The sequence below is a fragment of the Sminthopsis crassicaudata genome, chromosome 4, assembly GCF_048593235.1.
Source record: "Sminthopsis crassicaudata isolate SCR6 chromosome 4, ASM4859323v1, whole genome shotgun sequence".
Classification (NCBI taxonomy): Eukaryota; Metazoa; Chordata; class Mammalia; order Dasyuromorphia; family Dasyuridae; genus Sminthopsis; species Sminthopsis crassicaudata.
The window spans coordinates 4,842,908-4,861,005 of NC_133620.1; positions in this window are offsets into that span (position 1 = coordinate 4,842,908).

Sequence of the window (18,098 nt, forward strand, 5' to 3'; positions counted from 1 at the left end):
TAGAGGAAAGTGGAAGTTTCTGGAGTTGATTGAGTAAAGGGCTGTTATGGTTGGCTCTGCAAATCAGGGAAATAACTGGGAGAATGGAGGATGGTTTGGAGTGGGGAGAAACTTGAGGCAGGCAAATACCATTCAGCAGGCTGTTGCAATAGCTATAGGTGAGATGATGAGGGTCTCTAGTCGCAGTGCCAGAAGAGAAAGGACATTGCAAACTCAACAGCTCTTGTCAGCAAATTGGATTCGGGGCTTAAGAATCAGTGAGGAGTCCAAGATGATTCCTAGGATGCAAAATTTAGGGACTGGAAGGAGGTTGCCCTTGATAGTCATAAGTAGAGTAAATGAGGAGGTGGCTTTAAGGGAAAGTAATAAGTTCTGGGTTAGACATGTTTCATTTAAGATGTCTTGTCTATTGAACACCCATTTTCAGATCTTTCGGCTTCTCGGAAAGGCAATGGGAGGTGCAAGATTGAAGGTCAACAGAGAGATTGGATGGCATAGGTAGCCTAAAGAATAAACACTATAAAGATGATAATTGATAGGATGGTAACTAAATTCATTCTTTTTTTTTTTTTTAATGTAATCCATTGCAGCTGCTCCAGCCCAATTGTGAGCCCTTGGGTGATACTCAACTTGAATGCTTTTAAGACTGATATTCCCTGATCATCTTGCATCAAATTTAGTACACTGTACTTAAAAATATGGGCACTTATTTCAGGGAGAAGCTTAAGGTCTTGAAAAGCCCTGCACAATTCATGAAGCTGTACACCTATTCCTGTGGCTTTTTTTTTTCTCAGACAATTCATTGCCAAGTACAGACAATCCTATGACTTAGTTTTGCAATGCTGATAAGCTCAGGCTATTTGTGGGAAGCTTGCAAGTTTCTCCCTGGCAGATGCTGTTAAATCAAGAGTCACAGGGGTGAAATAGAATGAGTACAGGGTTACCGTTCCCATTCTTGCATGCACCGATGCCACAAGTTCTCAGACAATAAAAACTTGTTGATTGAAATCTTACCATCTGGGAGCTTTCTAAAGTACTGTCTGAAATAAATATCTCTCTTACAGAGAGTAAACAAATTCTGCAAATACATCAGATGGACAAAGATACTTGTCCCCTGACTGGTCCTCTGTTCATCATTTTTAGGGAAGATCATTTCAGAACCGTAGGTTTTGGGATGGTAACAGGCCAATCGGAGGCACGAGGGTTAATATCTGGGGAAAGTTTTCTTCCTCAGCCGTACCATTGTTATCATGTTATCTCAACCTCTGGACAGGGTGTTATTCAGACACGAAATCTTATTCCAGAAGAAAACAGGTGAAGGAATTCCATCATGTGAGCATGATGTAGAAGCAAAACTCTTATTACAGCATGTCTGGCATAATTTACAATGAGATTAGGGCCTAGGATCCCATTAGAAATTGAACATTGTGGAGAACTTGTAGCAAAAGCAGGTTGGTGGGATTCTGCAGATTATACAGAATGTGTCACTGAAACCCATGTAGCATAGGGTAGAATCATGAATCTGGGAAAGCTACCCACATCAATAGAGTTTTATAGGTAAGTATACAGTGTTTCCTAAAAAGCATAGAATTTGAAAGTGGGAAAGAACCTCCGAAATAATTAAATCCAACCAATATCCAGGAGGAATCCCGGCTATGACATATTGACAGGTGGTCATCCAGGCTCAGGCTGAACATCCATAACAAATGAGAACCGTATAACTCTTGAGTCATCTCATTGCGCTTTTGGATAATAGTGTTAATGGTATAATTCACTTTAGATTTCTGATTTCATCAATATAGTGAAGCACAATTCTATCCATCAATGCAGAGCTACAAATATCCCACAATTTATAATCTTAGAAGGTTGGATGGCCACTAAGTGGTTATGCCGAGAATAAGAGGTAGGATTTTCCTGGGCTGCCTATCCTTACTCCAGTGATGTCAAGCTCAAATAGAAATGGGTGCAACAAGACATACATATGAATCCCTGAGGGCAGCATATTGACATAGTTTTAAATATAATGTTATCTATGCTTTATTGTAGTCTTATTGATTTTTAAAAATACCTCCCAATTACAATTTAATCTGGTAGAGACAAGAGAGAGTATTTCCCTTTGTAGGCTTTATGTTAGATTCCCCTATCTATATAACTCTGCCTCTTTTTAAAGTGATTAGTATGGTGTTGAAAGCATAGATTTTTGTACTACAGCACAAAATCCCAGCTCAAGAACTCAGAAAAGAGATATGGACAAAGTAACTTTAAAATATGGTGGATTAAGAGAGGGCCGAGAGGAAAATTACAAAATCTAAATTATATTGAACATGAGAAATATGAATACTTGACCACATATCTCCAATAATTAAAAGAAAATATGAAGCATGAGACTAAAAATAAAATTAGAGATCCTCAGACAAAAAAAAATGGCAGAACATATAACTTAGAAGAGAAGGGTAGAAAACATGACTTCATTGTTGGATTCCTTGAAAAATGATATTGTTGTTCAATCTTTTCAATCAGCCTGACTCTTTGTGACCCCTTTTGGCGTCTTCTTAACAAAGATACAACAAGAAATGTTAGAACAAAATCAAAAGGGAAAATGGAAAAAAAAATCACTTGTAATCAAAATTAACATTCTGAAAAACTGAATTATCTTTTAGGAGGTAAAAGACATTTAATAACTTGGAGGATTTTTTAAGCATTACTGATAAATGAACAGAGCTGGAAGAAATATCTGAAATGTATCACAAGAGATAAAAGATACCTAAATGTTAATTATATTCAGGCAAGTGAAAAGAACTAAATAGTGTTTGAGAAAAAAAAAAGATAGGTCTCTTCCAAGTCACATCATCTTCAAGGGTCACAAAGGAAGCATAGAAATTTAAGACCCATAAATCTCTTATTATCTATACACTGTAATTCATCTATCTTGTTGCCTGTGGATGGACTATTTGACAAATCTGAAATGCATCTCTTCACATCTCCACCTTATAGAATTTTGTCTGTCAAGACACAGTTTAAGCACCACTTTTCACACAGACTTTCATAATTTTTCCAATTACCAACTGCCTTATTTGCCTTGCATTAATTTGTATGCATTCTCTCCATGTTTCTTCTGTACATACGTATAAATGTGTTTGTTGTTGCCCCAGATAGAATGCACACTTCTTGAGAGTAGGGATCGTTTAATCATTTGTACCTGTATCATCAGAGTTTGGTATAATTCCTGACATTAAGTAGATAATTATCATATCATCATATCATATCATATCATCATTATAAATACATTTCTACAGAGCATTAAGATTGGCAAAGTACTTTACAAAACCTCTTATTTGATCCTCACAACTCTGAGAGGCACATGCAGCAATTGTTCCCACATTCTAGAGAAGTTAACTAAGAATAAAAGAAATGAAATTACTTGACTAGGATCATGCAGCTAGAAATTTATCAGAGTGGGTTTCAAATCCAGATCTTCCTAATTCCATGTCTAACATTATTTCCATCTAGCAGCCTGTTCATCAATTGATAAAGATATTAAGATAGGTAATATTGATATAGTTATGTCTATATCCCTAGAAATATATGCACAGAAAATATACACCAATAAATGCATATACAGATACATATTTTCCTAGATATGTATAAAGGAAGACAAATAGAAAGATGGATAGATAGGTAGATAGATGGATGGATGGGTGGATAGATAGATAGACAGATAGATAATCCCTTTCAATTTAAAGAATTTCTTTATTTGGCTATGGGTTTCAGCACAACCTTGATAGGTGATTTGTTCATGCAAAATGAGTCCCTAAAATATTCATTACTAACTATAATATATTAATAAAAACAGATATCATCCTGATTTGAAAGATTAGTTACCTAAATAAGGATAGAGCTTATAAAACCAATAGGAATATAGCAAACCTTGACTTGCAAGAGGACTAAACTGAGAAGGCAAAATAAGGTCAGGCAATGAACAAAAACAATCTAAAAAATAGCTACACACAGAGGTTGAATTGAAAATATATTGAGTGGTCCACTCTTATCTTTGTGATAGAAAAACTCAAGGAAAGTCCCCAGAATATTGACTAAGTAGCTTATATTGACTCTAAGAAGGAACATGCATAAAATTAATAGGCATAAATACATTGTAGTCTATCTACATTGTTAGAAGAAAGACACACTGATGAGATCACAGATGCACTGAAGAATTGTTGGTCATCACCAAGTATGAAGGTATCATGACTGGTCTCCTACTTTTCCTTGATCTGTCTCTGTAAGATGAAACAACTAAATCATATATTGGTTATCCGTGTGTGATTGTCTTTCTGAATTAGGAGAAGGAATTTTCACACAGGGACAAGATTATCAATGCTGTAGACAATTCTCCAAGCTGAAAAGAAGATGCCAATACTCTGACACTTAACCATAAAATAACACCATAAATAAAGTCCTGGAGCAATGAAATCAGCAAGAAAACAATCTATTAGCTTAGGAAACTTGAAAGATCAGTAGGAGGAGTCCATCCCTCTCAGGAAAGAAGGGGGACAATCCCTGGACTGTCAGACAGAAAACTCCCCAGGGAGTCAGCAGCAAAATCCAACTCATCAAGCCTTCAGAAGATTCTGAGCTCCAATGTAATGGAGTGGGAGAATACCGGGCCCTCCACATGCTTTGTCATAAAGGAGTCAACGTAAAAGAGCCAAATCAGCACCCTTGCAGCTTCCAGCAGCACCAGCCACCTCACCCACCTCCTCAGCCCAGCATCAGAGACAAGACTCCCCCACCAGCTTCAGAGCAATATAAATGCTGCACGAAGTAAATAGTCAAGATCTGCAATCATCAGCACACACACACACAAAAATGAGAGAGCATTCCTTCAACTCTGAAAGCAGAGCTCAAATTTAAAAGAAAGGAAATAGGACCAAAAAAGATGCAAAATAAAAAAGAATCTGACCACAGAAAAGTACTATGATGACATGGAAAACCAAGACACAAGCTCAGAAGAGGACAACAATGTCAAAATATCTATGGGCAAAGATAAATGGGAAGTAGTCTCAAGCCAAGGGAAAAACTCAGGGGACAGTTCAAATATGGGCTTAAAATTGTATAAGGGAAGTGGAAGAAAGAATGTGAAAAGAAATGAGAGTTATGTAAGAGAATCATTTTAAAAATAATAACTTTGAAAAGTGCTTTAAAAGTAGAATTGGACAAATGAAAAGAAAATACAAAATTCACTGAAGAAAACAACTCCTTAAAGAGCACAATTGGCCAAATGAAAAAGAAAGTACAAATGCTAATTAAGGGAAACAAAACCTTAAATGTTAGAATTGAGAGAATAAAAACAAATGACTCTGAAGCATCAAGAAGTAATCCAACAAATTCAAAAGAATGAAAAAAAAGGAAATAAAATGTAAAATATCTTATGAGATAAACAACTGACCTAGAAAACAGATCCAGGAGAGACAATATCAGAATCATCAGACCTACCTGAAAGTCATAATCAAAAGGATGACCTGGACAGTATCTTTCAAGAAGTTATCAAAAAAAAAAAAAAAAAAAACTGTCCTGATATCCTGAAACCAGAGGGCAAAATAGGAATTGAAAGAAAAAAAAAAAAAAAAAACACTAATCACCTCAGGAAAAAGGCCCCCAAATAAAAACTCCAAGGAACATTGTAGCCCAATTTCAGAACAATCAGCTCAAGAAAAAATATTACAAATGGCCAGAAAGAACCAATTCAAATATTGGGGTGTCACAATAAGAATTGCACAGGAATAAGCAGATTGGTAGTAAAGGATCAGAGGTCATAGTGCTCGATATTCCAAAGGTAAAGGAATGTAACCAAGAATTACCCATCAAAATTAGGCATAATACATCAAGAGGGAAAGCTCATTCAATAAAATAGAAGAATTTCAAGCTTTCATAAGGAGAAGATCAGGGCTAAACCAAAAATTTGACCTTCAGTACCAAGAACCAAGAGAAGCATAAGCATGTAAAAAGGGAAAAGAAAATAAGGGGTTCTATAGAGTTAGACTGTTTGCATCTGTATACAGGAAGATGATACTAGGAATTCTTTAAAACTGTATTACTAATAATTCAGCTAGAAGGAATATACATAGAAAAAGAGTATGGGTTTATAAGGTGAATTTGAGGGAATCACATAAAAAAAGAGACAAGAAAGAAGAGTACCCTGGATACAGAAGGAAGGGAGAAATAAAATGTGTAAATTATTTCACATGAAGAGGCACAAACCTCTTACAGTGGAGAGGAAGATGGAAAGGTGGGTAATGAGCATCACTTGAATTTTACTCTCATCAGTATTGGCTCAAAGAGGGAACAATATAGAAATTTGTCTTAGCTGACAAGGAAGCAGGATGGCAGAAGATTAAGTAAAGGCTGGGGGAGGTGATTGACAAAAGGGAAGACAGATCAGAGGAAGTGGAATACAGAAACAAAATACTGGTGAGGAGGGACAAGGTGAAAGAAGAGAGAGGACAAACAGGAGGAAGAATAGGATGGAGGGAAATATACAGGTAGTAATCATAATTGTAAATATGAATGGGACAAACTCTCCCACAAGTAGAAGTGGATAACAGAATGGATCAAAAATCAGAAACCTATAAAAAAATTTGTTAATATGAAACACAATGAAAGCAGAGATACATAGAGAGCATAAAAATAATGGGCTGGAGCATAATCTATTGTGCTTCAGCTGAAATTAAGAAAAAAAAAAAGCAGGGATAGCAATCCTGATTTCAGACCAAAAAAAAAAAAGGTGAATTTAAACCTAATTAAATGAGATAAGAAGGAAACCACATCTTGCTAAAAGAATGCTAAAAGCATCCACATTCTTAAGGGAGAAGCTAAATAAATTACAGGAATAAAGGGACCAATGGGAGACCTCAACTGTCCACTCTCAGAACCTGATAAATACAACCAAAAAAACTAAGGAACCACATAGAATATTAGACACCACAAGCAAATTAGATAAGCAAAGAATAGTCTACTTATCAGATCTAAGAAAGGGCAAAAAATTCATAAACATACAAGTGATTAAGAGCACTAGAAAAGGAAAAACAGATAATTTTGACTATATTAAATTAAATAAATTTTGTACCAACAAAATAAATGAAACCAAGTTTAGAAGGAAAACAGAAAGCCAGGAAACAAACTCTATACCAAATATATAAATTATCTCTGATAAAGGTCTCATTTCTCAAATACATAGAGAACTAAGCCAAATGAATGAAAGTTATTCTCCAATTGGTAAATGACCAAAGAATTTGACCAGGTAGTTTTCAGATGAAGAAAACAAAGCTATCTATAGATATATGAAGAAGTGTTCTAAGTCACTTTTGAGTAGAGAAATGCAAATTAAAACAACTCTGAGATGTCACCTCATACCTACCAGATTGACCAATATGACAAAAAAAGGGAAAGTGATAAATGTTGGGGAGGATGATAGAGTTGTGAACTCATCCAACCATCCTGGAGAGCAATTTAGAACTATGGCCAAAGGGCAACCAAATTGTGCACACACCATCATTATCACTATTATGTGTATATCCCAAAGAAATCATAAAAAGGGAAAATGACCACCATGCCAAATATTTATAGTAGCCCTTTTCATGGTGGCAAAATATTGGAAATTGAAGGGATGCCAAATAATTGACTGAACAAGCTGTGGTAAAGGAATATAATGGAATACTAACATTCAATGAAAAAAAATATGTAAAGGCAGGTTTCAGAAAACCTTAGAAAGAAATGTATGAACTGATGCAAAAGGAAATGAGCAGAACCTGGGAAAACATTGTATCAGCAACATTGTGAAATCACCAACTATGACTGACTTTCCTTTTCTCAGCAATACATTGATTCAAGATAAGTTCAAAGACATCACAAACAAAAATACTATCCTTTACCAGATAAAGAACTGAAGCATTCTTTTTACTTACTTTATTCTTTCTCATGTATTTTCCCTTTTGATCTGTTTTTTTTCTTTCATAATTATGATTAATATGGAAATGACAGCACATGTATAAACTATATCAAACTGTCTATAATCTTCACAAGATGGAGGGAAAGGAGGAAAGAAGAGAGAACAATTTTGGAGCTCAAAATCTTATAAAATTGAAGGCTAAAATTTTTCTTGACATATAAATGGGGAAAAATAAAATACTCTTTAAAATGAATATATAAAAGGAAAAAAGAAATTGACAGGATTTTGTCAGTAAGAAATGACATCAAAAAGGACAGACTCTGTATGAAATATGCTCCCTATGTCTTAGGACTCCACAGTTTTCCTTTCCACATTGTGACTTTCTCCATGTCATTTTCAATATATCACAGATGGACATAAAAAATTTAAGTGGGTCTTTCTGTTATTGTGTGCTTGCATTTTTGTTTCCCTTCTCAGATTTTTTTCTTTCTTTCTAGATCTGATTTTTCTTGTATAGCAAGATAACTCTATAAATATGTATGCATATATTGGATTTAACATATATTTTAACATATTTAGCATGTATTAGACTACTTGCCATCTAGGGGAGGGGTAGAGGGAAGGAGGGGAAAAGTTGGAACAGAAGGTTTTGCAAGGGTCAATGTTGAAAAATTACCCATGTCTATGTTTTGTCAATAAAAAGCTATAATAAAACAAAAAAATTAAGTGGGAATTTGGGGGGAGTTTTGCAGAAGCCACAGGTAACACACAAAGGCCAGCAAATGACACAGAAAATGTTTAAAATTATGGAATTTGAAATGTGGAAGAGATAACTATATAGAATGAGACTTAGATTGATGGAGACAGGACATTTGTTTTCCTTTACTATTCATTTTAGTATCTGGGTGGAGAGGGGAATGTTTTCTTGCTTTCTCAGTCAAGGTGAGACAGAGGGGAGGGGGCCAGAAGACAATGTAGACCTGAAAGGAAAAAGATAAATGAATTTACAAAGAACAAAAATAAAGTGCTTTACATATGTTTTCCCTTAGAACCCAAGGGGCCTTTCCGTGTGACTTGCATTTCAAACCTGCTCTCTTAGGTGAGCTCCTGGAGAGCAGGCACTGTCCTGCTTTGCATTTGGCACACATTAATAAATGACTTTTCATTAGCTTTTAGTAGATTAAAACCATAAAATCCAAGAGAGGTAGTAGAAATAGTAGATACAAATTGTCCCGGTGTTGGGAAACCTGGGTTCACGTGTGACTTCAGAAAATGATTAGCTGTGTGACATTGAGCAAATCATGTACTCCATCTGAGTTGCTGCCTTATCCACAGCAGGAGAGCAATCATGCTCACCTTATTGTGGAGACATCTTTTGTCAAACTTAAAGAAATAAAGTGTGACTTATAATTACTAATGGCTAATTTTATTTCTTTTTGTAAAATTTTATTATAGGGCGCAGGCAGAAAAATATCTGAAAATGAAGTAAAACCTGAAGGAGACAAAAGCAGGTTAGAAAAAAAAAGAAGGAATGGAAAGGAGGTAGAAAAGGAGAAAGATAATCAGAGAGGAGAAATGAGGGAATGGATTAGAATCAAAGAATCACGAATTAATAGCTGGAGTTCTACACTCTCATGAGAAAGACTAAATGAGTTACCCAGATTCACACAGTTAGAGAAATGATAGATAGATAGATAGAAAGAAAGAAAGATAGATAGATAGATAGATAGATAGATAGATAGATAGATAGATAACAAATAGATGAGACATGACAGATTGATAGAGAGATAGACAATAGATAACAGATTGGTACATAAATGGATGGATGGGTAGATAGATAAATAGATAGATAGATAATAGATAAATATAGCACTCACTTATTAGACACATTACATTCCAAGCACCATTCTAAGCCCTGAGAAGCTACAACACTATGGCAGCTGACCTGAGTTCAAATCAAATCTCCAACAATTATTAGCTGTGTGACTCTGGGCAAATCAAGTAACTTCTCCTTCCCTCAGTTTCCCCAACTGTAAAATGAAGAAAATAATAGTACTTAACTTCCAAGGTTGACGAAATAAGAATATCACATGAAATAATATTAATAAAATGTTCTCACACAATAAATGAATATCCGTTCTCCTCCCCAGGCAAAAATGAAAAGCAAAACAACAGTCCCTGTTCTCCTGGCGTTTACATTCTCACAGTAAACAGGCCAGAAGAGGTTAGAACCAGCTCTAGATTGTTACTGATCTAGTGAGAATAGGCATTTTCATCAGAAATCAGAACCACCAAAAATCAGGACTTGAGTATTTAGACTCAACAGGGTTATTCATGAAGATTAAACTGAGTATGTAGATTTTCTCCCCTGAAAGCCAGTTGTTAAATATTTGATACATCCCTGCCTGCTATTGCTTTATAAACACTGCTAGAGCCTAACAGGAGTAGACTAGAAGGCTCAGAGAATGGAGTGAGCCATCACCAGACCTAAGACCTGGCAGCTAATTAATAATAATAATAATAATAATAATAATAATAATGCATTTCTGTAGTCCCTTAAGCTTTGCTAGGTGCTTCAAATCCATTTTCTCATTTGAGATTCACAGTTCCTTTATGAGTACAGTGAGGGTGGAAACGAGGTTTTGTATTGTGTATTGGGCCCTATGCTGAGCACTTTTACAAACATTATCTCATTTCACAGGAAGAAAAGTCTGGAGAATCAGGAGAACCAAGAAAACAAACAGAGAAAAATGGCCCTGACCCTCCACAAATAGCCTTTCTAGTCGGGGGCCAGAGGGTCCAACAATAAATTCTCTAGGTCTCATTGTTCAGTCACTTCAGTTGAATTCTGGGCGGTCAGGTCCAGCATTCTAGCCATAGCACCAGCCACCCTCCCCTAATCCACCTTACTCCCCTGCAAAGAAACTTGGAGTCCCTACCCAAGTGTATCTTCAGTCATGTAATTTATTAAGCATCTAATATGTCCCAAGTACTATACCAGGCATGGGGAAGAAATGTGAAGGAAAAAAAAGCAAAATAATTCTTGCCCTCAAGGAGCTTCCAATCTAACCAGAAGAGAATGTTTTTCCAAGGAAATCCCAATTTAGGGTAAACTTTTTTTTTTAGTCACGGAATGAACAGGATATGTATGAGTACAGAGCAGGGATGGTTCAGAAGATTGCCTTAGTAGTGGGAACAGTGAGGTTTTTGAAGAATATTTCTGTCTGTTTAGTCTGTGTCTTTCTTTCTTTCTTCCTTTCTTTCTCTTTCTTCCTCTTTCTTTCTATTTCTTTCTTTCTCTTTCTTTCTCTTTCTTTCTCTTTCTCTTTCTTTCTCTCTCTTTCTCTCTCTCTTTCTCTCTCTTTCTTTCTCTCTTTCTTTCTTTCTTTCTTTCTTTCTCTCTTTCTCTCTTTCTCTCTTTTTCTCTTTCTTTCTTTCATCTCTCTCCATCTTTCCTTCTCTTTCTTTCTCTCTTTCTTTCTTTCTTTCTCTCTTTCTTTCTTTCTTTCTTTCTCTCTTTCTTTCTTTCTTTCTTTCTTTCTTTCTTTCTTTCTTTCTTTCTTTCTTTCTTTCTTTCATCTCTCTCTCCATCTTTCTTTCTCTCTCCCTCCCTCTTTCTCTGTCTCTTTCCCTCTCTTTCTCTCTGTCTCTGTCTCCGTGTGTGTGTGTGTGTGTGTGTGTGTGTGTGTGTGTCCCTAGCTCCCTCCCTCCCTCCCTCCTTCCTCTGACTCAGCTGCTGCAGCTATCAAAGACTCCCTCCTTGGCTCCCATCATTGTCTTGCTGCTCACTCTACCAGTGCTCAGGAGATCATTCCACCTTAAACACTTATTCAACTAGGATCAAGGCAAAATAAGCATAACTTTATTTCTCTTGTTGTTGTTGATGATGATGATGATGATGTTTCACTCATGTCTGATTCTTCATGACCCCATTTGGGCTTTCCTTGGCAGAGATACCGGAGCGGTTGATCACTTCCTTCTCTGGCTCATTTTACAGATAAAAACCTGAGGCAAACAGGGCTAAGAGACTTGCTCAGGGCCCCCCAGCTAGTAAGTGTCTGAATCCAGATTTGAACTCATGAAGGTGAGTCTTCCTGATTCCAAGCTTAGGGCTCTGTCTACTATGACATCTTCCTTTAATAACCAAGACAAAGATGGGTTAAATAAAAGCACCGTGTATTCAACACCATGTGATGAGTATAAGAAAAAGAGGCCCCCTCCCCACAGAGACTTACAGCAGTCCTTCCCTCTTGTTTCAAAGTTGTCAGGGAAAGTCTCCTCTGGCCAGGCTATTTGCATGCAGACGCAGCTCTGGCTTCTCCATCCGCTCAGTTCCAGTTCAGCAGCTTCTTATCACCATGCACTAAGCCAACAGGAAACAGTCACAGAATGTGCATGCACCTGTGCATGCTCTGAATCGGGATCCGATACCATTAATTATTCCTTATCAAGCATTTCAAAAGAAGACTCAGAAGCCTGATATGGATATGGAGCCGGAAGGGACCACCCTGGATGGTCCAAGGATACAGAGCCGGAAGGGACCACCCTGGATGTTCTAAGAGTATGGAGCCGGAAGGGACCACCCTGGATGGTCCAAGGATACAGAGCAGGAAGGGACCACCCTGGATGTTCTAAGAGTATGGAGCCGGAAGGGACCACCCTGGATGGTCCAAGGAACAAGCCCATGTTGGCCAGTCTTCCTATGTCAACAATGTATTGTCTCCAACTCTCATCTCCTATACTTACGCTCTGGTCAAGTACTAATCATCAGAGAAGAATCTATGGGGAGAAGTTTTCATCTGACTGTGACTGTCACCAAGAAGTAAGAACTTATTTTAGAAGTCAAAATGAGTAAATTTGGGAAGAAGGAATCTGCTCCATATTAGAATTTGTTATAGACAAATAATTAGTTCGTCAGGTGGTTAATTTATTGGAGTAGTTGTGATAATCAAATGATATGACCCTCGAATTCGGTTCACAGTGGCCAAGTTCTCAATCATGTCGTTTGGAAGACATAGGGGCTGGATGTGTGAGCTCCTTGGTAAAGGGAATTCCTAGATGAAGAAACTACCTCCAACCAATAAAGCTTGGCATTTACCCCTGCAATTTATAGTCTCAGAGGAATGCTCGAGTGCTGAGAAGTGAAGTCATTTGCCAATAAATGTTATAGACAGGACATGAATTCAGTCCTCTTGACTCTAAAGCCATATCTCCTTGATCTGAATCCCAATGCCCTTCTACTGAGAAAGATCCTGATGAGAAGGGGGAAGAGTGGGCAAATTGTCGAAAGAAACTAATATGAATACACAGGAAACTCACCACCAACTTTGATTATAGGGAGATGAATATACATAAGACAGGAACAAACACAAGTAACAGAGAAATAAAAAAGCTAGGCTTGAACTTGTCAAAAATACCAGGGCTCCTCAAGCTCAAAATAAGTTTAGGGTTGGCAAGACAATGGAGGCCAGTAGAGTGATGTGAGATTAAGGGGGGAAAAAAGAACATAATCAAACTCCGAGTTGTGTCTATCCACAGCATTATGACTTTCTGTCAAGAGAAACTCTCAGCGTCACAGTTATAATGCACCACATCCACCCTTCTTAGCACAATGATGGGAATGAAAAACTGTACAGGAACACTGCTCCAGTGAATAGTATAGCAACAAATGCAAAGAGCAGAGCTGTTTGGCTCTTTCTCTGGCTCCTGTCGACGAGCTCTTTCATTTATTTCTGCTTTCTTTGCCAAAAAGATGCTTAGAACACAAAGGACAGGACAAGAAAGGCTACAAGAAGTTGGAGGACAGCAACAGTCCTAGCTGCCTTTTGTGATTTCAAGTGACCAGCCTCCAACAATCACATCTGAAGGTGCTAGAAAAAAGTCAGTTGATATAACAACTGAGCTACTTTCAATATGGATGCAAGAGTTCTAAAGTACTGAAAGGAGGGAAAATGGTCATTTTCAAAAAGGGAAGAGAATGGATCCGAAGAAAATAACCAGTGAAAGGGACTTCAGTTCTGTTTGGTAAGAATGCAAAGTGGTAGTTCTGGGTCCGTGTTTATTTTATACTATTTATTCTGGGCAGATTCTGTCACATCTCAGCTATAAAAAGTGTCAGAGACAGGTTTCAAATTCAGGTCTTCCTGACTCCAAGTCCAGCATTTCATGCAAATGAATTAATACAATTCAAGTTCTTGTGTGAGAGTCTCTACATATCTTGACTTTCTCATTTCTTTGTGGAGTATTTAGGGTCCCCAATTCCTGGAAGCTTTGTATCTCTAAAGGGAATTATGACATGCTCCGAACCCAGTGGTGCAAATGGCCCCATGTAATTAAGCCTATGGGTTGGAGGGCAGGAAGGGAATGGGATGCAGCCACCATCCTGCCAAACTCATTAAAGGAGGTCATGCACACCAGTGCACAGGCTGATGATGGGAACAGAAGCTACCACAACCAGCTTGGGAACCAAGAGAAGAGAAAGTCTTTTATGCTTCCCCTTTTCTTCAAATGGGCAGGGAAATAAAAGGAAAGACAATATATTTAGATCAGCCCTTGCTACCTATATATGGATACAAAACTGCTGGCCGTGCCCCAGAGAGAGCGAAGAGTTTGAAGTCAAAGCGAGGGTCTCCACAGTCTCTGTTGTCCAAAGAGCACTGGCTTTGGCATCTGGATGGAGAGAGCGGGTTGCTGGTCTGCATGACCTACTTAGAGACCTGGCAGAAGCTCCCCAAATGGCTCTTTCTCATTCATGCAGTGGTTCATTAGACAGTCTACCTTATGTGGATGAAGGCTTATTTTTGGCTGTTGTCCCTTCTAAACATTATGCTAATGCATCCATCCGTTATCTCCAGACTTTTCTTGTTTTCTTAAAGACTCAGTTCCAATCCTACCTTCTGCAGGAGGTCTTTCCTGGTTTTCTTTCTCTTCCTTCTTTTGTTCCCAGAGACGTTCCTGGGAGATCACCTTCCTTACCTTCCTTTTACTCTGTGTGTGTATATGTGCATGTGTATAATATGTATATATATACATGTTTTATATGTGTATATATAATATACAATACATATCATATATATATATATATTTATATAAATATTTACTAAATCCATAATCATACAGCAGAAATTGTCATAGCTGCTATAGCTACAAAGACAAAAACAAATACAATATTCCCTGATCTTAAGGAACTTACATTGTAGTGGGTGGAAAAATTAGGACTACCAAGAAATAAGTTCCAAATAGATACAAATATCCTCTGGAGCTTTTTGGGTTGGGAAACTGCCTGGTCAGAACTCTGCTGTAGAAAGAAAAGACTTATCACCTCCCTGCAGTACATAGGCAGGTCTCAAGTCCAAGGGTGCTTATGTGTAGCGAGAAGAAATGTGAGAGCTATTGCAGTTCTCTCCTACCTATATGCGAGATGCTTCTGCCACAGATGGCTCCTTCCATATCAGATTCCTTCTTAGGACTCAAATGCTTGTTCAACTCATCCTGGGTACAGACTGACCTCAAAGACGGTAGTTAGGTTTCTCTATGTCTCTCGGCTTCTTATAAAGCCCCCACAGAAAAGCACTCAGGGAAAATATTTTCCAAAAATCCTAGAGATTGTAAATGTCTAGGGTTTCCCCCAAAAGAGATTTATTATGCTTTGTTTTCCGAAGAGAAGCTGAGTGCACAAGATAGGCATTAGATATGGGACAGCTATTTATTTCCCTCCCCACAAAAGAAACAAACATAAATATAAGCCATCATCATCCCTATGATCTTCTGAAAGCCAATGGCACTTTATGGAATGATTGAACAGACTTTTAGTTTTCATCTCTGGTCGGTACTGTCTGAATAATTTAAAGACATGACAGGCTCAGAAAGAATTCTTTACTGGGCCACCAGTACCACTTTAGGAGCTGTCAACTCATTAAGTCACACAGAGATCTGGAAACAGTCATTTCTTAATATTCGTGTTCAATAATAGGCAGAGAAAGAAAAAGTAGAAGAGTTAAGTGAGGGACCTGAGATCTAGACTGAGACTTACCCTAAGTGTTATCCTTGTCATGTTCTAGTGTCCACCATCACCACTGTAGAGAAAAAGGGAGAGAAAATCCCATTAGCTAGAAGTCAGAGAGCTGCCAGAGCCCTAAAGCAAAATGCTCAAATGAGGATCGAAGACTTTGTACAGCACCCTTTATGCCTACCAGTGACGAGGATCTACCAAGAGTCTATCTGCCATCAGGCTCAGTAGCCAAACCCCTTTTCTATAGCCCTCAAGTACAAGAACCAGTAAGCAATATAAATGCACGCTGCATGATCACAAAGCACAGTGCTTTTCTCTTGGCAGGAAGGCAATATGTATATCCATTAGTAAGGGGCCAGAATGCATGTGGAAATGGAACTCAGGACTATCAGCAAAGAGAACCAAGGCGCCTTCCCCACCCTTACGATGACTCACAAACTAGGGCTCATTGACCAGGATTTGCACTTGGTTCTGATTTCTTGGCCCAACTCAGAGCTTCATGATAGATTACTGTCCAGGGTCCTTAGCAAGCCAGCCTTTACACTCCCCATAAGCCCTAGAAAAAAATGTCTTTATTGGAAAGAGAGAGCAAAATATTATTAGCTAAATAATGCAGTAACAAGTGTGTCAGGTACTTGAGTTCAAATCCAACCTCAAACCTTACTAGGTGTGGGATCCTAAGAAAAGCATGGAATCTTCGTTTCCTAATCTATAAAATGGGGACAATAATATCACCTACCTCCAAGGGTTGTCATGAGAATCAAATGAGAAGATATTTGGAAAGCACAAAGTGCTTTATAAATGCTAATTATTATTATTTATAATCATTTTAAAATGGAATATGACATTTTAAAATATGACATCATCTATTAAGTTCTCTTTTGGTCTTGGGAAGGAAAGAATTAGGGAAGGAAAATGCAAACAATTGTAGCAAAGAAAAGAGAAAAGTAGCTGGCAAAGCCGGGGTATTTAAAAGGAAAGGCAAAACAGCTGCTGGTACTTAAAGAGATGGAAAGTGATATCAGAAATGGGCCGGGCAGCAAATACTGAATAAAACATGAGAAAATAGATGTGGAAAAGGCAAGAGAAGTCTATTATTAGAAAGTTGAAAGACAATCTTTGAATATAGTTGAACCAAGTAGATTTTAAATAGGAAGAGATCTAGGACTACAAGTAAGAGCTTTACTCCAGCTGAAAATGAGGGCTCCAATTATGCTTTTCTTTGTCTTTTATACTCAACCTTGAAGCCCTCAGGTAGACTCTTAGGCACGTGAAGCAGTTACTTACCAAGCAAAATTATTATATTAGAAAAAAAAAAAAAGGCAGGGATGGAAATGGCAGCAAAGTGCAAAATTGCTGAATCGTGGGCAAGCTCCATGCATAGAATTAGCTGGGTTCTTTCTCCCCACCCACAGATTCCATTCAGCAGACACGATTCAGACACTTGCTGTGCTCCAGGCAAAGGTTAATGTGATCTAGCACATGAGGCAATCGTGGGTTGGGAGGAAAGAGAATTTTGCTTTATTTTCCCTTTGAGCCTTACTGGACAACATTGGTCTAGTCTCTTAAAATTTGTGCTCCTCTGGCTGCTACCTAGAACATATTCTCTAAATAGTAGTGGTGATATACAATCTGCTTTAATAGAAGGAGTTCCCACCTCAGAAGTTCCCCCCTTAACAAGGAGAAATTCTCAAACTTAGGACATTTCTGGAAGAATTAAGAAGATCCTACATAAGAAGAGTTTTAAGGCATAGTGTAGACACCAAGAGGAAACAAAAGGCCATCCCCAACTTGTGACCATCTAAGAAAATGTAGAACAAGATCCATCTGACACAAAGTGTTAGTGACCGAAAAGAAATTAATAGCCTTCGACTTGGAGGGGAAAGATGGTCATTTACCATCACTCTCCCATCCTCTGGTAACTTTATACGCCAATTGTGAAACTAATACTCCTCCTTTAGTCTCCCTTTTCTCTATTATAACAAAAAATATCCGCCAAAGAAACTGAAGATAGTACTCATTACTTAGACCCAGAGGAAGTATGGGACAGTAAAAAAGCATTGTCTTTGTTGTGGAAGACCACAAGTTGCTATTCTACCTCTGATGTCGGACCTGTTTTCCTCACCCGTAAAGTGAAGGGTT